Source organism: Natator depressus, chromosome 9 (genome assembly GCF_965152275.1).
Source record: "Natator depressus isolate rNatDep1 chromosome 9, rNatDep2.hap1, whole genome shotgun sequence".
Lineage (NCBI taxonomy): Eukaryota > Metazoa > Chordata > Testudines > Cheloniidae > Natator > Natator depressus.
Window position 1 is genome coordinate 81473514 of NC_134242.1, and position 20694 is coordinate 81494207.

At 42.0% G+C, this 20694-nt stretch overlaps 1 long non-coding RNA gene across 1 annotated transcript in view; it reads right to left on the bottom strand.

The window, feature by feature from the left end:
* LOC141993606 (uncharacterized) overlaps positions 1 to 20694 on the bottom strand; it is a 230508-nt gene that overhangs the window by 56044 nt on the left and 153770 nt on the right. The window contains exon 2 of the long non-coding RNA XR_012640904.1: positions 16845 to 16915. This is a non-coding gene — a long non-coding RNA (uncharacterized LOC141993606). The remainder of the gene's footprint in view (positions 1 to 16844; positions 16916 to 20694) is intronic.

The following is a 20694-nucleotide window of genomic DNA, read 5'->3' on the forward strand; positions in this document are numbered from 1 at the left end:
GACTAACCAATTTATTTGAGCATGAGCTTCCGTGAGCTACAGCTCACTTCATCGGATGCATACTGTGGAAACTGCAGAAGACATTATATACACAGAGACCATGAAACAATACCTCCTCCCATCCCACTCTCCTGCTGGTAATAGCTTATCTAAAGTGATCATCAAGTTGGGCCATTTCCAGCACAAATCCAGGTTTTCTCACCCTCCGCCCCCCCCCACACAAACTCACTCTCCTGCTGGTAATAGCCCATCCAAAGTGACAACTCTCTTTACAATGTGTATGATAATCAAGGTGGGCCATTTCCAGCACAAATCCAGGTTTTCTCACCCCCCCACCCCCCTCTAAAAACCACACACACAAACTCACTCTCCTGCTGGTAATAGCTTATCCAAAGTGACCAGCCTCCCTACAATGTGCATGATAATCAAGGTGGGCCATTTCCAGCACAAATCCAGGTTTTCTCACCCCCTCACCTCCATACACACACAAACTCACTCTCCTGCTGGTAATATGCAGTATGCATCCGATGAAGTGAGCAAGATAAGCTATTACCAGCAGGAGAGTGGGGTGGGAGGAGGTATTGTTTCATGGTCTCTGTGTATATAATGTCTTCTGCAGTTTCCACAGTATGCATCCGATGAAGTGAGCACTGGATTTGTGCTGGAAATGGCCCACCTTGATTATCATACACATTGTAAAGAGAGTGGTCACTTTGGATGGGCTATTACCAGCAGGAGAGTGAGTTTGTGTGTGGGGGGGGCGGAGGGTGAGAAAACCTGGATTTGTGCTGGAAATGGCCCAACTTGATGATCACTTTAGATAAGCTATTACCAGCAGGAGAGTGGGGTGGGAGGAGGTATTGTTTCATGGTCTCTGTGTATATAATGTCTTCTGCAGTTTCCACAGTATGCATCCGATGAAGTGAGCACCTTTTCTTTTTGCGAATACAGACTAACACGGCTGTTACTCTGAGGTCTGGGAAAGGTACTCAGAGTGTCATGGCTAACTAAAAGGTTGAACAGATTGTCAAGGTTCCTCCCCCACTCTGAACTCTAGGGTACAGATGTGGGGACCTGCATGAAAACCTCCTAAGCTTACTTTTACCAGCTTAGGTTAAAACTTCCCCAAGGTACAAATTAATTTTATCTTTTGTCCTTGGAATGACCACTGCCACCACCAAACTCTAACTGGGTTTACTGGGAAACGTAGTTTGGACACGTCTTTCCCCCCAAAATCCTCCCAACCCTTGCACCCCACTTCCTGGGAAAGGTTTGGTAAAAATCCTCACCAATTTGCATAGGTGACCACAGACCCAAACCCTTGGATCTGAGAACAATGAAAAAGCATTCAGTTTTCTTACAAGAAGACTTTTAATAGAAATAGAAGTAAATAGGAGTAAAGGAATCACCCCTGTAAAATCAGGATGGTAGGAATCACCAGCAGGAGAGTGAGTTTGTGTGTGTATGGGGGTGGGGGAGTGAGAAAACCTGGATTTGTGCTGAAAATGGCCCACCTTGATTATCATGCACATTGTAGGGAGAGTGGTCACCTTGGATAAGCTATTACCAGCAGAAGAGTGAGTTTGTGTGTGTGTGTTTTTGGGGGTGGGGGGGGAAACCTGGATTTGTGCTGGAAATGGCCCACCTTGATTTTCATACACATTGCAAGGAGAGTGGTCACTTTGGATAAGCTATTACCAGCAGGAGAGTGAGTTTGTGTGTGTGGTTTTTGGAAAGGGGGGAGTGGGGGGTGAGAAAACCTGGATTTGTGCTGGAAATGGCCCACCTTGATTATCATACACATTGTAAAGAGAGTGGTCACTTTGGATGGGCTATTACCAGCAGGAGAGTGAGTTTGTGTGGGGGGGGGCGGAGGGTGAGAAAACCTGGATTTGTGCTGGAAATGGCCCAACTTGATTATCATACACATTGTAAGGAGAGTGATCACTTTAGATAAGCTATTACCAGCAGGAGAGTGGGATGGGAGGAGGTATTGTTTCATGGTCTCTGTGTATATAATGTCTTCTGCAGTTTCCACAGTATGCATCCGATGAAGTGAGCTGTTGCTCACGAAAGCTTATGCTCAAATAAATTGGTTAGTCTCTAAGGTGCCACAAGTACTCCTTTTCTTTTTGCGAATACAGACTAACACGGCTGTTACTCTGAAACCTGTCATCTAGGATGTATCTTTCTATTTCCTCAGGAACACCCTCTAAGAATTGTTCCATTTGCATTAGGAAGGGCAAATTTACTGGAGATTCAACACTTGCTCCTGATATCCAGGCATCCCAATGTTTCACAATGTGGTAGGCATGTCGGGTAAATGACACGTCCGGTTTCCACCTTAGGGCTCTGAATCTCCGACGAGACTGCTCGGGTGTTATCCCCATTCTGACTCTCGCCTTGGATTTAAACAGTTCATACTTGTTCATGTGTTCTTTAGGCATTTCAGCTGCCACCTCAGCTAAGGGTCCACTGAGCTGCGGCCTCAGCTCTACCATGTATTGGTCAGTAGAGATGTTGTACCCAAGGCAGGCCTTTTCGAAGTTTTCTAGGAAGGCCTCAGTATCATCGCCTGCCTTGTAGGTGGGGAACTTTCTGGGATGGGGAGTGGTTCCCGGAGAAGGATTGCTAGGGTTTGTTGGTATATTCTGCTGAGCCTTTACCTTCTCCATCTCCAGTGCATGCTTCCTCTCTTTTTCCCTCTCCTCCTCCACATGCTTCCTCTCTTCTTCCTTCTCCTCCTTCTTCAGCCGCATGAGTTCTATCTGTCTTTCATGTTCCCTTTGTTTTTCCTTAGCCTGAAATCTGGCTAATTCCAGCTTTTGTCGAGCCGTGGATTTTGTCATCCTAACCTCTCTGTTTTTTAACTAACTTTACACCTGAGGTTTAGAAATAAACAAAACTTGGCTGTAAAATTTTGCTGTGCTGGAATAGAATACCTATTCTCTGATAGTGATTGTCAGCCTACAGAAAAAGACAATTCCCTTGTCTCTGCTCTAGCCCCAAATCAAAGCAAAAAACCTCCAACTACTTGGAAACCTGCTTACCAGCAGTCCAAAGGAAAAAAAAATTCCTTTTCAAATTTGTGCTCCTTGTAAAAAAATATCAAAATCCTAAAAAAAAAAAAAAAAAAAAAAAGCCCCTGCCACTTTTGTCTCCAGGCAAATGGGTAGAACACCCCCACTATTTACTTTTAGGGAAAAAAAACCCTTCTGGTTTGGAAGACTGTGAATTTCCCTGCAGGAGTTAAGTACCCTGCCTCCAGGCAAAGAAAACCTGCAATTCACAAAGATAATCCCCTTTTGTCTCTCCTCTGGCTCCAAAGCAGAGAAAAAACAAGCTGCTTTCAGTTTCAGCTGCTTTCTGGACCTCTTTTCCAGCAGCCCCAAAGGAAAAAAAATTTCTTTTTTAAAATCTGTATTTCTAGTTCAAAAAATCTCAAATTGATCTCAAAATGATTTCAGGTTAATCCCACCACTCTGCCACCATGTCAAGGTTCCTCCCCCACTCTGAACTCTAGGGTACAGATGTGGGGACCTGCATGAAAACCTCCTAAGCTTACTTTTACCAGCTTAGGTTAAAACTTCCCCAAGGTACAAATTAATTTTATCTTTTGTCCTTGGAATAACCACTGCCACCACCAAACTCTAACTGGGTTTACTGGGAAACATAGTTTGGACACGTCTTTCCCCCCAAAATCCTCCCAACCCTTGCACCCCACTTCCTGGGAAAGGTTTGGTAAAAATCCTCACCAATTTGCATAGGTGACCACAGACCCAAACCCTTGGATCTGAGAACAATGAAAAAGCATTCAGTTTTCTTACAAGAAGACTTTTAATAGAAATAGAAGTAAATAGGAGTAAAGGAATCACCCCTGTAAAATCAGGATGGTAGGTACCTTACAGGGTAATTAGATTCAAAACATAGAGAATCCCTCTAGGCAAAACCTTAAGTTACAAAAAAGACACACAGACAGAAATAGTCATTCTATTCTGCACAATTCTTTTCTCAGCCATTTAAAGAAATCATAATCTAACGCATACCTAGCTAGATTACTTACTAAAAGTTCTAAGACTCCATTCCTGTTCTATCCCTGGCAAAGCAGCATATCAACAGACACACAGACCCTTTGTTTCTCTCCCTCCTCCCAGCTTTTGAAAGTATCTTGTCTCCTCATTGGTCATTTTGGTCAGGTGCCAGCAAGGTTACCTTTAGCTTCTTAACCCTTTACAGGTGAGAGGATTTTTCCTCTGGCCAGGAGGGATTTTAAAGGGGTTTACCCTTCCCTTTATATTTATGACACAGATAATTTAGCATAAGTAGTTAGCACATATTCTAAGGGGCCAGGAAGAGCTCTGTGTAACTTGAAAGCTCTTCTCTCTCACCAACAGAAGTTGGTTCAATAAAAGATATTGCCTCATCCACCTTGTCTTTCTAATATCCTGGGACCAACATGGCTAGAACACCACTGCACACAGCTTTGGGAGAACTTGCGAATTGAAGAAAGACTTTGCTTTATACAACAGCATGTATGTTGGGCTTTGTACCTTTATGAATGATCTACAAGCCAAAGAGCCCAAGTCTCCATGTTGTATTTAATGCTTATTGAAGAAAGCAGGAGTGAGTCAAGCAGTACATACTCGAGTACAAACTATAGATAGTTTAGGGAATGGAGTAGGAGACTAATGATGGAAGAACTAGTTTAGTTTGCTTGCTGAATAAAGAAGGAATACATTTAATACTACTGACTGCTTGCTGACTTCAACCAAATTAAAACACCATGACCGCAATCTGTATTCCTTCCAATAACAATTCCAACCTTTTTTGTTGCCTATATTATAATTCTTTTTGCAAACAGGATGCATGAGTTTATTTGTTTGAAGGGCATTTCCTTTCTGTAAACTCCTGATAGAGGTATTTGCCCTCAAAATTCACTTGTGTTTTTAGGCCTCCTGGGAATACCGCAGTTACTCTGAACGTTCCCCTTACAAAATATAGAATAGGTATGAAAAATGCACAAAGTTTATTCTTTGTTGACCAATCTGTCTCTATCACAACCAGCTGTCAGCAACTGTGGAATCTATTAAAAATACTATATTATGGGGTTAAAGAGGTAAAAGAATCATTTTAGCCATGCTGTTTTAAAAAATAACATTGAAAATCACATGAAAAAATACAGAATTTAACAATTGTCTGTTGCCATCCAATAGATGAGTGTTTGTAAAGTGCCTCTCCTCCTTCAAGTCTCCCCAAAATTCCACTTCTTCTAAAAGGCCTAGGAACCTCTGTCCTCCTACTCTCCACCTCCCTCCCTCACAGAGGTATGAACTAATAGGGGAGAATGAAAACAATAAACACAAATCCAACAAACTGAAGAAACTTTAAACAAAATGGTGAAATTAACAAGAAATATGCTTGATTTCACTTTTCATTCACACTTTTCTCTACCTTCCATCTTCCTTTTTTGTCTGTTCATTGTCTAATTAGGACACAATACTATAACTGTTATTTATGCTGGCTAGTAGTTACTCATGTAAATAACCCCAGTAATAATGGAAGGGCAATACAATTATAACTGAGTGCTCAATGCTGGTGCTCAAACTAGTCTCCTTGGGATGAATGATCAAAACACAAACAGTCCACTGGTTAGCATCCATTTTGATGGTTATTAATAACATTTAGAACTTTATATCTATTTTACATTTTCAAAGCACACTAATAATAGTATATATTTTATTTTTAAATTAACAGTATGCCAGGCACTTTATATAAACACACACACTGTGTAAATGAATGCAGCATAAATAACATCAGACAGAGAGACAAAATAAAGATCCATCTCTGTTCTGAAGAGTTCATGCTCTAAGGACCTGATTCTACAACCCTTGTGCACTTTGGATAGTACTTACTCATGAGAGTAGTTCAGTGGGATAAAGGAGTCAGATTCATGGACTGGAGTACCTTTCGAAAGGTTTCTTTCAAAAAGTTTCTTTCTTTCTAAATGTTTCTGTGGTTTTGTTAAAGATTAGAATGAGGATATGCTTTCTGCTGGCACCAAAGAGTTAGAAGGGATGTAGTCTGTAATATGTAAGTCCAGAAGAATTTCTTTGCTACTAATTAATTTCCATTTGTTGTAAAGTATTACCAGAACTGAGTTCTGGTTGATGACAAAATGTTTATTTAAAGTTTTGTACTGAATATCATGTTGGGATTTGACCCCCAAGAGTGTTTGTTTTGAGGGACAAAAGTACAAAGAGAGTTCTTGAGGGATGACTTCAGATTTTGTAAACCAAATATGAAACTAAGAAAATATGGTACCAATGGATTTGCATAATTTTATGCTGATCAAAGACCTCCTTCATCTTTGGTATGACTAATAAGGAGGAAAGTAGTGGAAACAGCAGCTTATTTATTTATTTCGAATTTAGGAGAATTTGGCTGTGATGCAGTCATTTGGTAAAAGTATGTAGGAGGCTGCATTTCCACAAATGTCAATGAAAAGTGTGTAAGTAAACCAGGAATGAGAGCAGCCAGACACAGAACTAGATGCAGAGGGCAATTCAGCTGATATAAAGTAATGGCCCAAACTTGTTGGGTTCTGAGACCCTCCTACTCCCATTTGACATTTATGGGAGTGGAGTATGCTCAGCACCTCAGGCTGCACATATATTTCAGATTATTTCTGCAACATAAAAACATGGGTTGGGTACAGAGAATTTTAACTATGTAAAATTTGTAATTCGAGTTTAGCAAATCAGCCATAATGAGTAATTTATTTGAAGAATTTAGTTTCTTTTTCTGCTTGCAGACATCTGCAAGGAGATGATGATCCTCTCAAATCCATTCAGTGCTCACCGTTTTTTATAAACACCTTCTCACATGTTTTACCCTATGAATCAATTGTGAACATTCAAAATTCAAGATGTACTGCTTCATTGTGATTGGTTAAATAGGTCATATGGCACTGTTTCTATTCCTTGAACAAGCAAATACACAAGCACTTCTGACAACTGTACTTATGTATGCAAGTTTTAAAATTGGTTTTTGTGATTACTAACATGTGCAACTTTGAAATTCACTTTTCAGGGATGTTCTTGCCAGTAAAACTTGATTGTTCAAATGTTTACAAAAAGCAGCAGTGCATGAGAGATGTGAACATGACTGAAGATAATTAATTTAAATGTACAAATCAATATTCATGGCTTTTTCACCCTTACTAATTAAAATCTTTGTATAATTTTTCAAAAACTATTTATCTGAAGGATCTTATCAATGCAAACATATTTATGAAAACACCACAAAGCCAGTGAGTATCACACAAAATGCAAAAGAAAAATAAATCACATTTTCAAAGGAAATCAAGCACTATATCTAAGAAGATGAGACCTTAGCTAAGTCACAGTAGCTATTACATCACATATGTAGTATGTATAAAGTAAAGCTGGTATCTCTCTGTTGATTCAGTTTAGCTGCTTAGAAGCTACTAGGCAGTAGCAGTATATTGGACCTGAACCCATTGGAAGGAATTCTGAGGACAGTCAGATATGGACCCAAACTTTGTGATTCAATCCATCACTAGCTCTAGGGTTTTAGGTTAGAAGAACCCTTTTAAGATTTATAAGGCAATATCCAACAGGAGAAGTACAGGAAATAGGAATTCTTTTCTGAACTCCATGGAGGAACAAGTGGGGACAAGCAGATCAAGATCTGGAAAGTCAAACACATAGCAATCGCCATACTTTATCAGTAATGGTGCGAACTGTATCATCCATATAAGAAAAGAATGAACCAGTTTGAGAGTACATGAATCTCTCAACCATTTGGGTTTGCAAGGCTCCTTTGATAAACCTTTTGTCCCTGCAATTTAAACCCATTTTTCCAAACACTAATTAATTAACCCTCCCTACTCTTCCCACCCCAAGTTAAATGGAAATCATTGCTGTGCATTACTCTAGTGCCTGTCACTAAGACTCACACATGAACACTTACCCATTCATGGTGACAGAATTCAGACCCTCTTATTCCAAAAGCACATGTTGCTAGCACTTGAGTTAAAGGAGAATCTCTGTTAGCAATATAAGACCTCTGACAAACAGTAGGGAGGTTCTTATCAATCAGCTAGAGGGCAGAGTTGTGCACACACATTGACTCATTACAATTCTTATGTAACACGCAGGTATTTTGAGCCTAATTTTAGCAATGTTTGTAAACGGTTTTGTGATCTTTGGGTGGAAGATGCTATAGAAAGGCAAATTTTGTGAGTGTGGGATATCGCTGAATCCACATTTCAAAGTAGTAAATTCAGTTGTGAATGAAACTCCAAAGCAAATCTGGCTTTCACAGATGAAGTACCCAGGAGCTTCTGAGGGAAAGCATGAAACACCCCCAAAAATAAGCCATGGAACAGGTCCAAACACAGAAAGAAAAAAACCTAACAAGAATTTAATAAAAATAACAACCTCAGCTGCTAAATTACTGAGGTGTTTCCTAGCCGAATGTAATGCTAAAACCACCCTTCTACAGCCTTGAGAAAAACTGTGCACTTCAGCAATGATGAGAACTTGATGCAGTGTATTTTCCAAAGTGCCAAGAGCCAAGAATAATATAACATCACCAAGCAGACTTCAAAGCCCAGTCCCTCCACTCACTCCTCGCTCCTGTGCATCCCTCCAGTGCCAAAGCACACATGGATCGGAGGGCTCTGCTCAGCAGCTGCTCAGAATGTTTGACAGATTTCCCAAACTCGTACAGCACTTGTAAAAGAAGTTTCCAATAGAGGCAGCAGTTTGACCATACCATTTGCAAGAACAAAAAAGTGTGAGAGAGGTTTGTTTATTGATTGAATGATGGATTTTGTACTGGGTTCCTGGAAAAATGTATCACTGCAATTGTGTAGGATCCTACATCCGGATATTTTCATATGGGACTGTAGCTGTTTACAGGAACCACATTGGAAAGGCTATTATTAATCTAGAAGAGAGTGCAGGCATTTTAGGAACCATTTACTGTGAATGACAAAGGGGACTTATTAATTCAACACATTAATTGCCTCACTTTATGAACTACTGTAGGTTAAGATAACTGAATGCGTCACAGTTTTAAGAGCAACTGTTTTTAAATGCCAGTAAATCTCACACAACAGTTACCACGTTTATACACGGCATTGTTTATTTATTTATTTAGAATAAAGAAAAAACTTGGTATGGGACCGTAATCAAGTGTCAAACACCATTTATGTATATTGGCACAATAAAGATTTAGAAAATGGACTGAAAAAAAAGCAATAGTCTAGGGTGTTAGCTGAAGTATCCCCCAGTCACCAATAGGACCAGTGTGATTTTCTGGAGTTTAAGGGTGAAATTCTTCATTATGAATTTGAGGGATGCTGACGGCAGGGCAGCAGAATGGAAGCTTATAATGTCCTAGTTTTGTATTTATGAGTGAGAAAGTGATGTTGCCCTCTGCTGACTGCTCAGCTTCTGCCTGTGCCTTCAGCTTTCTAGCCAACACCTGAGAGAGCTGAGTTTAGTGTCAGGCAGGGGGCACAGAAAAATCCTGGCAGACAGCCAGAATGCTAGAGGTGGAAGGGCATGTGGAGATATTATTCCATTACATAAATATATACATATTAAACATTCATGGCGAAGAGGTTGGTATTCACATCATCCTGTAGACTTATTTTATGTTTTGTTTCTATAATTTTATTCTAAAATATAAAACCAAAAATCTAACCTGATTTTGTCATACATCAGACCAAGTCACCTCAGCACAGGGATGAGGTTTTCTTGACTGGATCAAGAACTGTTGTGATTTTTTCAGTGAATGAAGGCTGAATTCAAACTTGGAAGTAAAATTCAAAATCAAGTGAGTGCCACATAGTTTGGAGTTTTGTAATAAAATATCCACTTCTATCCCCATCTCATTTCACATCACCCATTCAGAGCTGTCAGACAGGAATGAGTTTCCACTGGAGATGGTCTCAAGCTACAAGATTCAGATCTAGATCTGAATTTCAAACACATCATAGTCCCCGGTTTTGTTCAGTCTATTAAAATTAGCATCAAAATCCATATTCACTCACAACGCATATAGCTAAGAGCATCCTTTGTACAGAGGTTCTGGAGACCTGGCCACAATCCCCATGAAGACACTAGGTCAAATGGTACTCCATACCTAGCATTCAAGGGTCCATATCAAAGTTTGATAGGGCTTGCATCCAGCAGTTAGGTTCAGCCCTATCTCTAGTTTCACTGATGATGGAATTGTATATGTTTCCCAGTTATGACTGAGCTTGGCGGTGGGTTTTGCCCTTTTTGGAGAGGTTTATAACTCAGCCATAAATATATGCGTTCTGGCCTGAATGTACAAGATTGCGGCCAAAAATCAAATTTGTTAAACAGAAGCTCACAATAATACTTTTTTATTTTTCTTTCTATATTAAAATCAGTGTTAAAAATGTGAAATATTTAAAATAATAGAAACCACATGATCTGTGAAAATAAGCAGGGTAAATGAAGAACCCTGGAGTAAGCAGGAGCCAATTTTCACTAAGGTCAAATGGGAGCTGCGTCCTTACCTCAAGGCTGAATTTAGTTGCTTGTCTTTAGATGTTTTTTAAAATATTATGTACAGCACAAAAATTAGCATTCCACCACAGATTGGAATGGCTCTGATGGCATGATGAGGATCTATGTAAAAATATTCATTTAAAAAGATACATTGATCCTGGGCAGAATATGGAACTCAATTAATAAAGAATTAAAAGAGAATTATAATCAATACCTATTAACACGGGCTTATGGAAAACAGAGCTTGTCAAACTAACTTGATATGTTTTCTTGATAAGATTACAAATATGGTTGCTAAAGATAATATCATTAATGGAATATATTCAGACTTCTATAAGGCATTCAATTTGGTATCAGATGACATTTTGATTAAGAAACTAAAATCCCACATTAAATGTATTGAAACTGGCTAACTAATAGATCTCAAAATGTAATCGTAAATCAGGGATCATTATAGAGCAGGTATTTTTCTAATGGGGTCCCGCAAGGCCCTACACTATTTAACATTTTTATCAGTGATCTGGAAGAAAACATAAAATCATTACTGATAAAGTTTGCAGATGACACAAAGTTTGGCAGAATTTGTGGTTGCTTACCTGAAATTTTTCCCTGCTTTGAAGGAATAGGTCCACAGAACCTCAGGGTTTGTTGTATATGAGCACAGCATGCAGGACAATCAGCTGAGGACTGAGTAGCTACTCTGTAAAGTTCGGTAAATGTATGCAGGGATGACCAAGTTACAGCTTTACAGGTTTCTCAGATCACAATGCCGCCACTGCTCATACTGTATGAGCTCTGGTGCCCATTGGAGGATTGAATTCTTTTGCTCTATACACAATCATGAGACTGATGATATAGATGCCTTAGCACCTCTTTTTCCTGGATGAAATTAAACCAGAAAGGGTGGTGTTTGTCTTACGCTCTCAGTTCTTTTCAGATTAAATTGTAAGGCTCTCCTTACATTCAGCAAAGTGATAGCTTATCCTTTGGGTGAGAACGATGTGGACAAAAAAGTCAATGAGAACTCTTTAGCTCAATGAAAAATCTTATTATATGTTGGAATAAAGGTGGGACCCATTCTCAAAACCACGTTATCTTTGTGAACGATGCAGCGACTCACACTGTTCTTCCTGAAGTGCTAGCAATGAAAAAGGTCTTTTTGATAGATAAGTAATAATGAAACAGATTTCATAGATTCAAAGGGCACCTGTATTAAGGCACTGAGCACAATGTTCAAATCCCCAGATGGAGCTCTGTGCACCTTATGATGATGCAATAGCTGCACTGCTCTAATGAAGCGACAACTGTCCTTATGGTAGGAAATGGAAGATTTTCTGGATGCTCTCAAAATTGTAGACAATACAAAAACATGTACTTTCTAGGTATCAGCCTGAAACCTGATATTGAAACCATCTTGCAAAAACTCCAGAACATGAGATGTTTTGCCTACATGATCCTGAATATGTCTCTCTTTACACCAAGCTTTGAATTTAGATTAGATTTTTGAGTAAGCCCTGTTTGTCAATTTTCTACTCAATGCTAACAGAGTTGCAAAGTAACCCCTTTCTTTTAGAAACTTCCTTTTAAATGCTAAGCTGCTAAATTTAACTTGCTTGGATCCTGGTTAAGAACTGGACCCTGGGATAACAAATCTGGACTCTCATTCAGGAACAATGGTGGCTCCATTGACATATTCATGAGGTCAGGAAACCAAGACCACCTAGGCCCGCGGGACCCTCCTGCCCGGGAGCTCCTGGCCTGGGAGGCTCGCCCCCGGCCCCTCCCCGGCTGTCCCCCCTCCCCTGCAGCCTCAGTGCGCCACGCCACCAGCACAACGCTCTGGGAGGCCGGGCAGTGCAGTTGCAGAGCCGCGGCCTGACCCGGTGCTCTGGCCGGCGCAGCTGTAGCGCCGCCAGCCACCGGTGCTCCAGGCAGCGCGGTAAGGGGGCAGGGGGGCTGGACAAAGGGCAGGTGGTTCGAGGGGGTGGTCACGGGCCGGAGGTGTGGATAGGGATCGGGGTGGTCAGAGGGCAGGAAACAGGGGGGGTTGGATGGGGCAGGGGTCCCGGGGGGGCAGTCAGGAAGGAGGGGGGGGGTTGGATGGGGCAGTGGGGGGCAGTCAGGGGTGGTGGTTCTGGGGGCAGTAAGGGGACAGGGAGCAGGGGGTGGTGGGTGGGGTAGGAGTCCAGGGGGGCCATCAGGGGACGGGGCGGGGGTCTGGGGGTTGGATGGGGCAGGAGTCCCGGGGGAGCCATCAGGGGGCGAGAAGCGGGGGTGGGGAGGTCGGATAGGAGGCAGGGGCCGGGCCATGCCCAGCTGTTTGGGGAGACACAGCCTCCCCTAACCGGCCCTTCATACAATTTTGGAATCCCGATGTGACCCTCAGGCCAAAAAGTTTGCCTGCCCCTGACCTACGCCAATGCGAGGCCACTAAGATCACTTCCTTGTCCGTCTTTCTGATCTTCTGTATTCTCCTAGAGATGATGGGCACTGGGGGGAAAGCATAAAGTAAGTCCTTTGACCATTTGAGCTACAGGGCATCTATACCTAGCACTCCCAGCTTCCTTTTTCTTGCAAAGTATTGGTGAATCTTCTGGTTTTCCTTAGATGCAAAAAGAATCAGAATCAGAACTCTGAATTTTTTGATGATCAATCGGAATGATTTGTTGTGAAGACTCCATTCTGCCTGATTGATTTACCTGCTGCTCAGCTAGTCGATTTTCACATTTCTAGTGCCATTGATATGCAAGGACCTGATAGACTGTAGATGGGCCTCTGCCCACTACATCAATGCTGCTTTCTTTTGGAGATCCTGTGAGCTTGTACACCCCTGATGGTTTACATACCCTATCTGTCATTATCGGAATTTGACCGTTTGGAAACACTGGGGCCAATTGTTGAAAAGCATACTTTATTGCCCTCAGCTCTAGAAAATGTATGCCTTTCTTCATGGGCAGCGGGTATAATAGGCCATATAGGCAGGTATAATATATAGCTGTCGCCAACCCACGGCCGGACACTTGGGCTGTGGTGGCCCTGGCCCCACCCCAAGACTCCCACCGCCTCCTCCACTCCACCCATCCTGCTGCTTGCCACGTCCCTCCTCCTCGGGTGCTGGGGCCAGCGGCGGGGGGCCTTCAGGGGCAGGAGGAGCTGGTGCTAGGGGGCTGCCGGCTCGGCCTGGCACTGGGAGAGGCCTGCGGCTCAGCCTGGCTCGGCCCGGTGCTGTGGGAGGCCGGAGGCTTGGCCTGGCCCTATGCTTGGGCCGGCCTGGCGCTGGGGGTGGTGGGTGGCTCAGCTAGACTCTGGCGGGGTCGGGGCTCGGCCTGGCGCTCGGAGGGGGGTGAGTTAGGGTGGCCAGCGGCAGCAGCTCAGCCCAATGTGGTTGGGGCAGGCAGGCTGGGGCTCCTCCAGTCGTGGGGGGGCCCCTCAGAGTCAGGGCTTCTCCTTTTACAGTGTGGGAGGGGGGTTTGGGGGCTCCGGCATGTGGAGGGTGGGGCCTTAGGTGGAAGGGGCGGGGCCGGCAGGCTTGCCTCCCCAAAGTAGGGGTTCACCCGCTGCCCATGCCTTTCTTTTGCTCTGAGAACATCTGTGTCCCTTGCGCCACCGATTTCTTGGAGAACACACCCCAGACTTTCCAGACAGGCATCTGGTGTTATGACAGACATCTCTGGCTCTGCCATGGCTATCCCACTGTGGAATCTGTCTTTGGACTCATCCACCAGAGTACCAGAAACAAGACTGAGTAGTAGCTGGAGTACATCTCCAGCTTGGGAATCTCTCTACCTCACTGATTCGCAAAAGATGATCTATGGCAATGGTTCCCAAACTTGTTCCGCCACTTGTGCAGGGAAAGCCCCTGGTGGGCTGGGCCAGTTTGTTTACCTGCCGCGTCCGCACATTCGGCCGATCGCGGCTTCCGGCCAATGGGAGCTGCTGGAAGCAGCGGCCAGTACGTCCCTCGGCCCACGCCGCTTCCAGCAGCTCCCACTGGCCTGGAGCAGCAAACTGCGGCCACTGGGAGCTGCGATCGGCTGAACCTGCGGACGCGGCAGGTAAACAAACCAGCCCGGCCTGCCAGGGGCTTTCCCTGCACAAGCAGCAGAACAAGTCTGGGAACTACTGATCACATATGGTCTTTAGCATATTTTGCCTTCTTAGTAGAATACTGTAGAGGGGAGAAAACAATGATTCAGAATCTTTGAAAATTCTCTGGTTCTTGTAGAACCATATCAAGGACTTATCTGTCCAATGAGTAAAGAGGCCGTTTGTCCTTGAATTTTAATAAACTCCCACCTATGTGTTGCACCTTGGATCTCTCCTGAACATAGTCAGGCATTGTTTCTAGTGTTGGAATTTGCATTGGCGGAAGACTGATTTCTCCCCTTTCTGGGCTTAGACTTGTTCCATTTGCATTTACTGTAGTCTAGCCATCCATACTTAGAGAAGCAGTCATGAAAAGGTTATATAGATCTGTAATAAGGTCGTCTTTCCCTTTTCCTAGATTTGGAGTGAGGGGGATCTGCAAAGTCTTTTTTGATTAATCTGAGGGTTACATCATGGCTTTGTCCAATGGTTCCCCAAATGACTGGCCTCCTGAATATTTTGAGCCTACTATCGTGATTCTGGCCTGTATATTGCTGCTTGCCTTATAGTGAAAGATTCAAGACGCTCAATCTGTTTAGTTTAACAAAGACAAGATCAATGGGTGACTTGATCACAATCTCTAAGTACCTACATGGGGAACAGAAATTTGATAATAGAAAACGCTTAAATCTTGCTGACATAGGTATAAGAAGAACCAATGGCTGGAATTTGAAGCAAGACAAATTCAGACTTGAAATAAGGTGCACATTTTTAACAGAAAGGGTAATTAATCACTGAAACAATTTACCAAAGGTTGTAGTGAATTCTCCATCACTGGAAATTTTTAAATCAGGATTGGATGTTTTTCTGAAACATATGTTCTGGTACAAACAGAATTAATTCAAGAAAATCTTATGGCCTGTGTTATGCAGGAGGTCAGACTAGATGATCACAATGGATCCCTCCCTTCTGGCTTTATAATCCATGAATCATTTTTACACTGAGTGAGAATTAAAGTGAAACTGTCCAGGCTAGTTTTTAATGTCAAACTCTGAGTAAAATGCAATATTTTTTAAACGTTCAAATGGTAAAATAGTAAATATGATTTTTTAAAACATTCTTTCTGTTTTAATAATCTGAGCTGCTCTTATTACAAACAGATGGAAGGAAAATATTTTAACATGAGGTTTATGTGGACACCACATCCGTTTATAAACATATATATAAACAGACATTTGTATTTATCCAACAGACCAGAATGAATCCTTTGGGGGACTTTCTGGGGTACTGAGTACTTAAGACTAATTTTTTATAAGTACATATTTACCCAAGAACCTAAAGTAGCACTGTAAGGAGCATGGTACAAAATGTGGGTTTTATAAACTTTCATGAAAGATCAAAGGGGGAGGAGGGAAACAGGCAGGAACTAACAGGCAAACATGTAATAGCAAATAAAACCTTTCAGAAACTTAAAGTTTTTGTGACACAAACTGTCCTAGGAGCTGGGAGGCTGAACTTCTATCCTGAACTCACACAAAGGACAGAGTGAGGGCCATAACTTGGAATTTCCTGGCTGTCGTCAACTTCTGTCACAACCGTAACGTTGTTTCAACATGTTTTCGGCTTTTAAATTTTTTTCTTCTCTTTGATATAGTCTAAACTAGACATAAAATGGAAAAAAATGTACTCTTTCCACTCAGCAGTGATAACTTTGACATCTGCTTCCAAGTGTTATTCATCACCACACAATGCAACAATCTGAGAGCAAGTACAATGTACCTTTTGGAAAAAGTGACTCTCTGTAATTGCTTTTCATAACAAAGCCTGCCTTTCCCCCTAATGATTAAGGCTTTATGGACATTTATAAAAGAAAAGCATAACAGCCCACCTACACTTCCTAGCAAGTAGCAGCATTTTCACTGTTTGCTTTTTAGGGTCAAACACTCCACCTAAATTCACAGATGGTGAAAAGGGATAATTAACACACACCCAAACCCAAACACACACACGCACTCCTTTTCCCATCGATTGCTTCCATCATGTTTTCCATCCATCCCTATTCCTGCGTGGGACCATTTCATGGTTGTGACAAACTTTGACAGCAGGTAAAGGAAATCACTGGATATCATTTTTGAAAGGGATGATGTCACTTAAGTGGTCTTATCAGCTTTTAGATTTAACACTTACTGGTTCTCCTTTTGGCTTGTTAGGTGGCTTTGGGCAAGTCACTTCACCTCTCCGCATCCCTGTTTCCGTGTCTGTAAAACAAGGTTAATAATTTATGGACCTGAAAAGAACACTGCAAACATTGAATAAAAGGTGCTCATATAAGTGCAAAGCATTATTACTGGGCCAAATATTGTAGAGTACTTACTCAGCCAAATTCCCATTGAAATGTATGGCTTGAATATAGTGACTGCAGGATTTGGCCCACTATTGTTACTGAGACCTGTGTTATTGTAAATAAAATTAAATGGGAAAAGAGTATGCCATTTCCAGCAGCAGATACAGAGCTGAAAACAGATGAGAAGGGCTTTAACCAACTCAAAATGACAGTGAAACAATTTTTATTGTTTTGAGAACTATCTCCAGGACATAGAATGACAGATATTAATGGCAAAGGGATATGCTTGCCTTCCTGTCCCAAATGTTGTGTCGTGCTTCTGTGCATGGTTAAACAGGTGCCTCTGGGCACCTCCAAGCTGAATGAATTTCAGTATAGGATGATGGGATTCCTGCATTTACAGTTTAAAAAGCACTTTGAGGTGCTTTGGGATGAGAAATACTGTGATCTTAGGACCTATGGATGCCAACTGGCAAAGGGTGCAGGGGGGTTATGGGTTACAGGGAATTCAGAGGTCTGGTATTTACTTTCTGTTTTACTAAAGAGTGTCATGTAATGTTTCTTTTGAAAGCCTGTGTCTCACTAGTCATCACACTCTTTGCTAAATGTATGTGTGGATAATATGTAAGGAGATATGTATATATGTTGTAAATTATGTACTTAAGGTCTTGTACTTAAAGAGAGGTCACTCAGAAGTAGTGAACCCTGAGACAGACGTCTCTGGACAGGCGGTGGGAGACACTTATCTCCCTAGCTGCCCACTGTATGTCCTGCAATAGAATTCTATTAGCATACTGAATCCGATGCTAATGAAGAGCTTGTGGGGGCCTCAGAAGGAAAATTAACAGGAAGAGGTAAACATCAGGGGACGATGACAATGATGCTGTTTTCAGGTGAAGAGCAAAGGTGTGAGTTGATACATTTGGGGGTGCAGAAAGACACCCTGGCATTCTATCTCAGGGAGAGGCAAGCTGCCAACATGTTTGAGCTCATGAAAGAAGGGCCTCAACCATCCTGGTTGAAAAATGTTGTCAGAAGGACTTGGGTTACGCAGTATCTTATTAGACAAGAGGCAACTCGTTAGTTGAGTTTAGACTCTAGAATGTGTGTTATAATTTTATTTGATATGTAACCCTTTGTTTCCAATATTTTTGTTTGTGATCATTTGAATGTTTATTCTCAGTTAAATAAATGTATACTTGCTTTCTCTGTAAACAAATCTATGTGCTGTGTGTTAAGCAGTGTTCTAAGGTGTAACTAGTAAGCTGCAGTGCACTGTTCCTTTGAGAAAAGCAGGTCTGGTAATTCTGTGAGTGTCCAGTAGATAAGGGCCTGGAATGCAGGGGCATGCTCGGAGGACTTAGGGGTTGAAATGTACCTATCACAAGCCTGCATGAGGTACAGTGAAACATGCGTGGGCTGAGAGGGGAGTGTTTGTGTTGCCTGTGGGGGAGAGTCAGGGAGCTGACCCCTGGTAGGCACAGAGAAGGCTCCCTCACATTAAGGGCAGGAGGTAGCGAGGGGCCCAGCAGCCCTGGCTACCCTTAGGAAAGTGTCACAGATGTATAGCACTTGGACCCGTTACACCACTGTCTTGGCACCTAGTGTAGTAATTTACAACAGTGCAAAGTGGTATTAAATGGTACTAGATTAGAATGGAAATGTTTTACACTCACTTTGTACAGGAATAAATAACTCCAGAATGTGCATGGCCATGGAAAATCAGACCCATTAAATAATATTTTGTGTTGTTATTTTACTAGCTATTAAACACCAGGGAAGTGGGCAAGCTGGTTTCAATGTTTTTGAAAGACTATTAATACTGATAAAACCCCAAACTGTACACACTTTTCTTCCGGATCCCAGACTCCTTCAGAGCTCTAATATTGACAACATCTTATTTGCTTTACCATGCAACATGTCCTGGGTGCTGGGTATATGATGCTGGGAGAGGCACACATGAGTCATGCCCAGACCTTCTGCTCTGTTCTTCTGAGCTGGCAGGGTTCTGACCCCTCTGTCACTGGAACATTCCCTTTTCCTTAGATCACATCCTTTCTGCATTAGCTAATGGGAGGTTTCTTGCATCCTGCATGGGAGTGTAGTGGGAAGCCCAAAACAAATTTCAGTAGCTCACCCCTAAAACTTTCGTGACTCATAATTCTTTGTGAAAAGATCATGTGGAGCAACAGGATTTAGGACCACCATAGTTGTCTTCTCCACCCATCCTTTTTTCTTTGTAATTTTGTAACCCTCACCTCTCTTAATTTCTCTGCTTATGCGTTTTTCCTTGTTTCTTTCTTAGTCTTCAACTTTTGCCTTTTGTCTAACTTCTTGTCTGCTTTTCTTTTCGCTTTCTGGCTTTACTTCTCTTTTCCAGCTGTGCAAACCAAGAGAGGAATGATTGTGTAACAGATGAGAAAGAGGAGAGCTTGAGACAGAGAGACATTTTCTGCTCCACTCTCTAAAAGATGGGGGAGTATGATAAAGAAACATGCCACCAAAGCAGAAATGGGCAGTTATGACAAATGGATACAAGGCTTTAATTCCCAAATACAAAACTTTGTTCCGGATGAAATGTAGCTATATCTGACAGACTGCCCGGGGAGACTTTGATCTCATGAGTATTGCTCATCATGCCTATAAAGTACTATTGCAGTAAACTAATTGTTTCTTACAAGCCCATCATTCAGCATATGTCAATATCATAAGCTTCTTGTGGTAAAGATGTCAGAGGGGGCTTTAGAGAGAGGCGTGGTCTACTGGTCCAAGCATCAGAATGGGTGCCACACCCAAGGAACTTCACTCTGTAATTATGGGCAACTGACTTACTTTATTTTGGCCCAATTCAGCTCTGACGTAAGCTGACGCAACACCCATTGACTACAATATAACTTCACAGCCCTTGTGCCAGCTTTCACCAGGGCTTAATCTGGTCCTTTGTCTGTTTTCCCACAAAATAGTGTTAGTAACATTTACCTGTCCCACATAGCTCTTTGAACAACACAAGCGCTATACAAATGGTAAATATTATTAGTCAATATAACACTCCATTGTGGATGTTCATGATGGCACCAGTTGTCTCACAGTAATTTGTTGGCAGGTAAAAGTCATAAGGGCAACAGACTACCAGTCAAGAAGTGTGGTATAGATGTTTATGAAAGGCATGGAGGTTGACTTGCTACAAATAAGCTTGGGGAAACACTGTTGTATTGTGAAATTCTAAAAGAAGCAAAACAATTCCTCCCCCAAGATGTATTTGTAGAGCTGGAGTATCAGTTTTCTGTGAGCTTGGTTTGGTTAGTATCTTGTGGTCTGTTTCATGGGTGTATAAAAAAGTTGGGCATTTTCTATTTGGAATGACTTTAAAATGCTGGACAAAATTAGAGCTTTCTGATTGGCTGGTAATGAAGTCATAGCCATGTCTTGACTATATAGTAAATACACAGGCGATGACAACACTGAGCAGAGTAGCTAATTGTCTACCTTATTTTTATGTACTGTATAAATACCATTCCATAATGGCAATACGACACCTCAGGCCATATACTTCATGGCAAAGATTACACTTCTCGTGTGGTTAAAGTCATTAATGCTGTGGGCTTGTGTTTTATAACACTTTCCAAGGTGTGCTCTTTTCACATAGAAAGGTAGTGCCTGTCATGTCTAATTGTTTAATTGTAACCTGAAGTC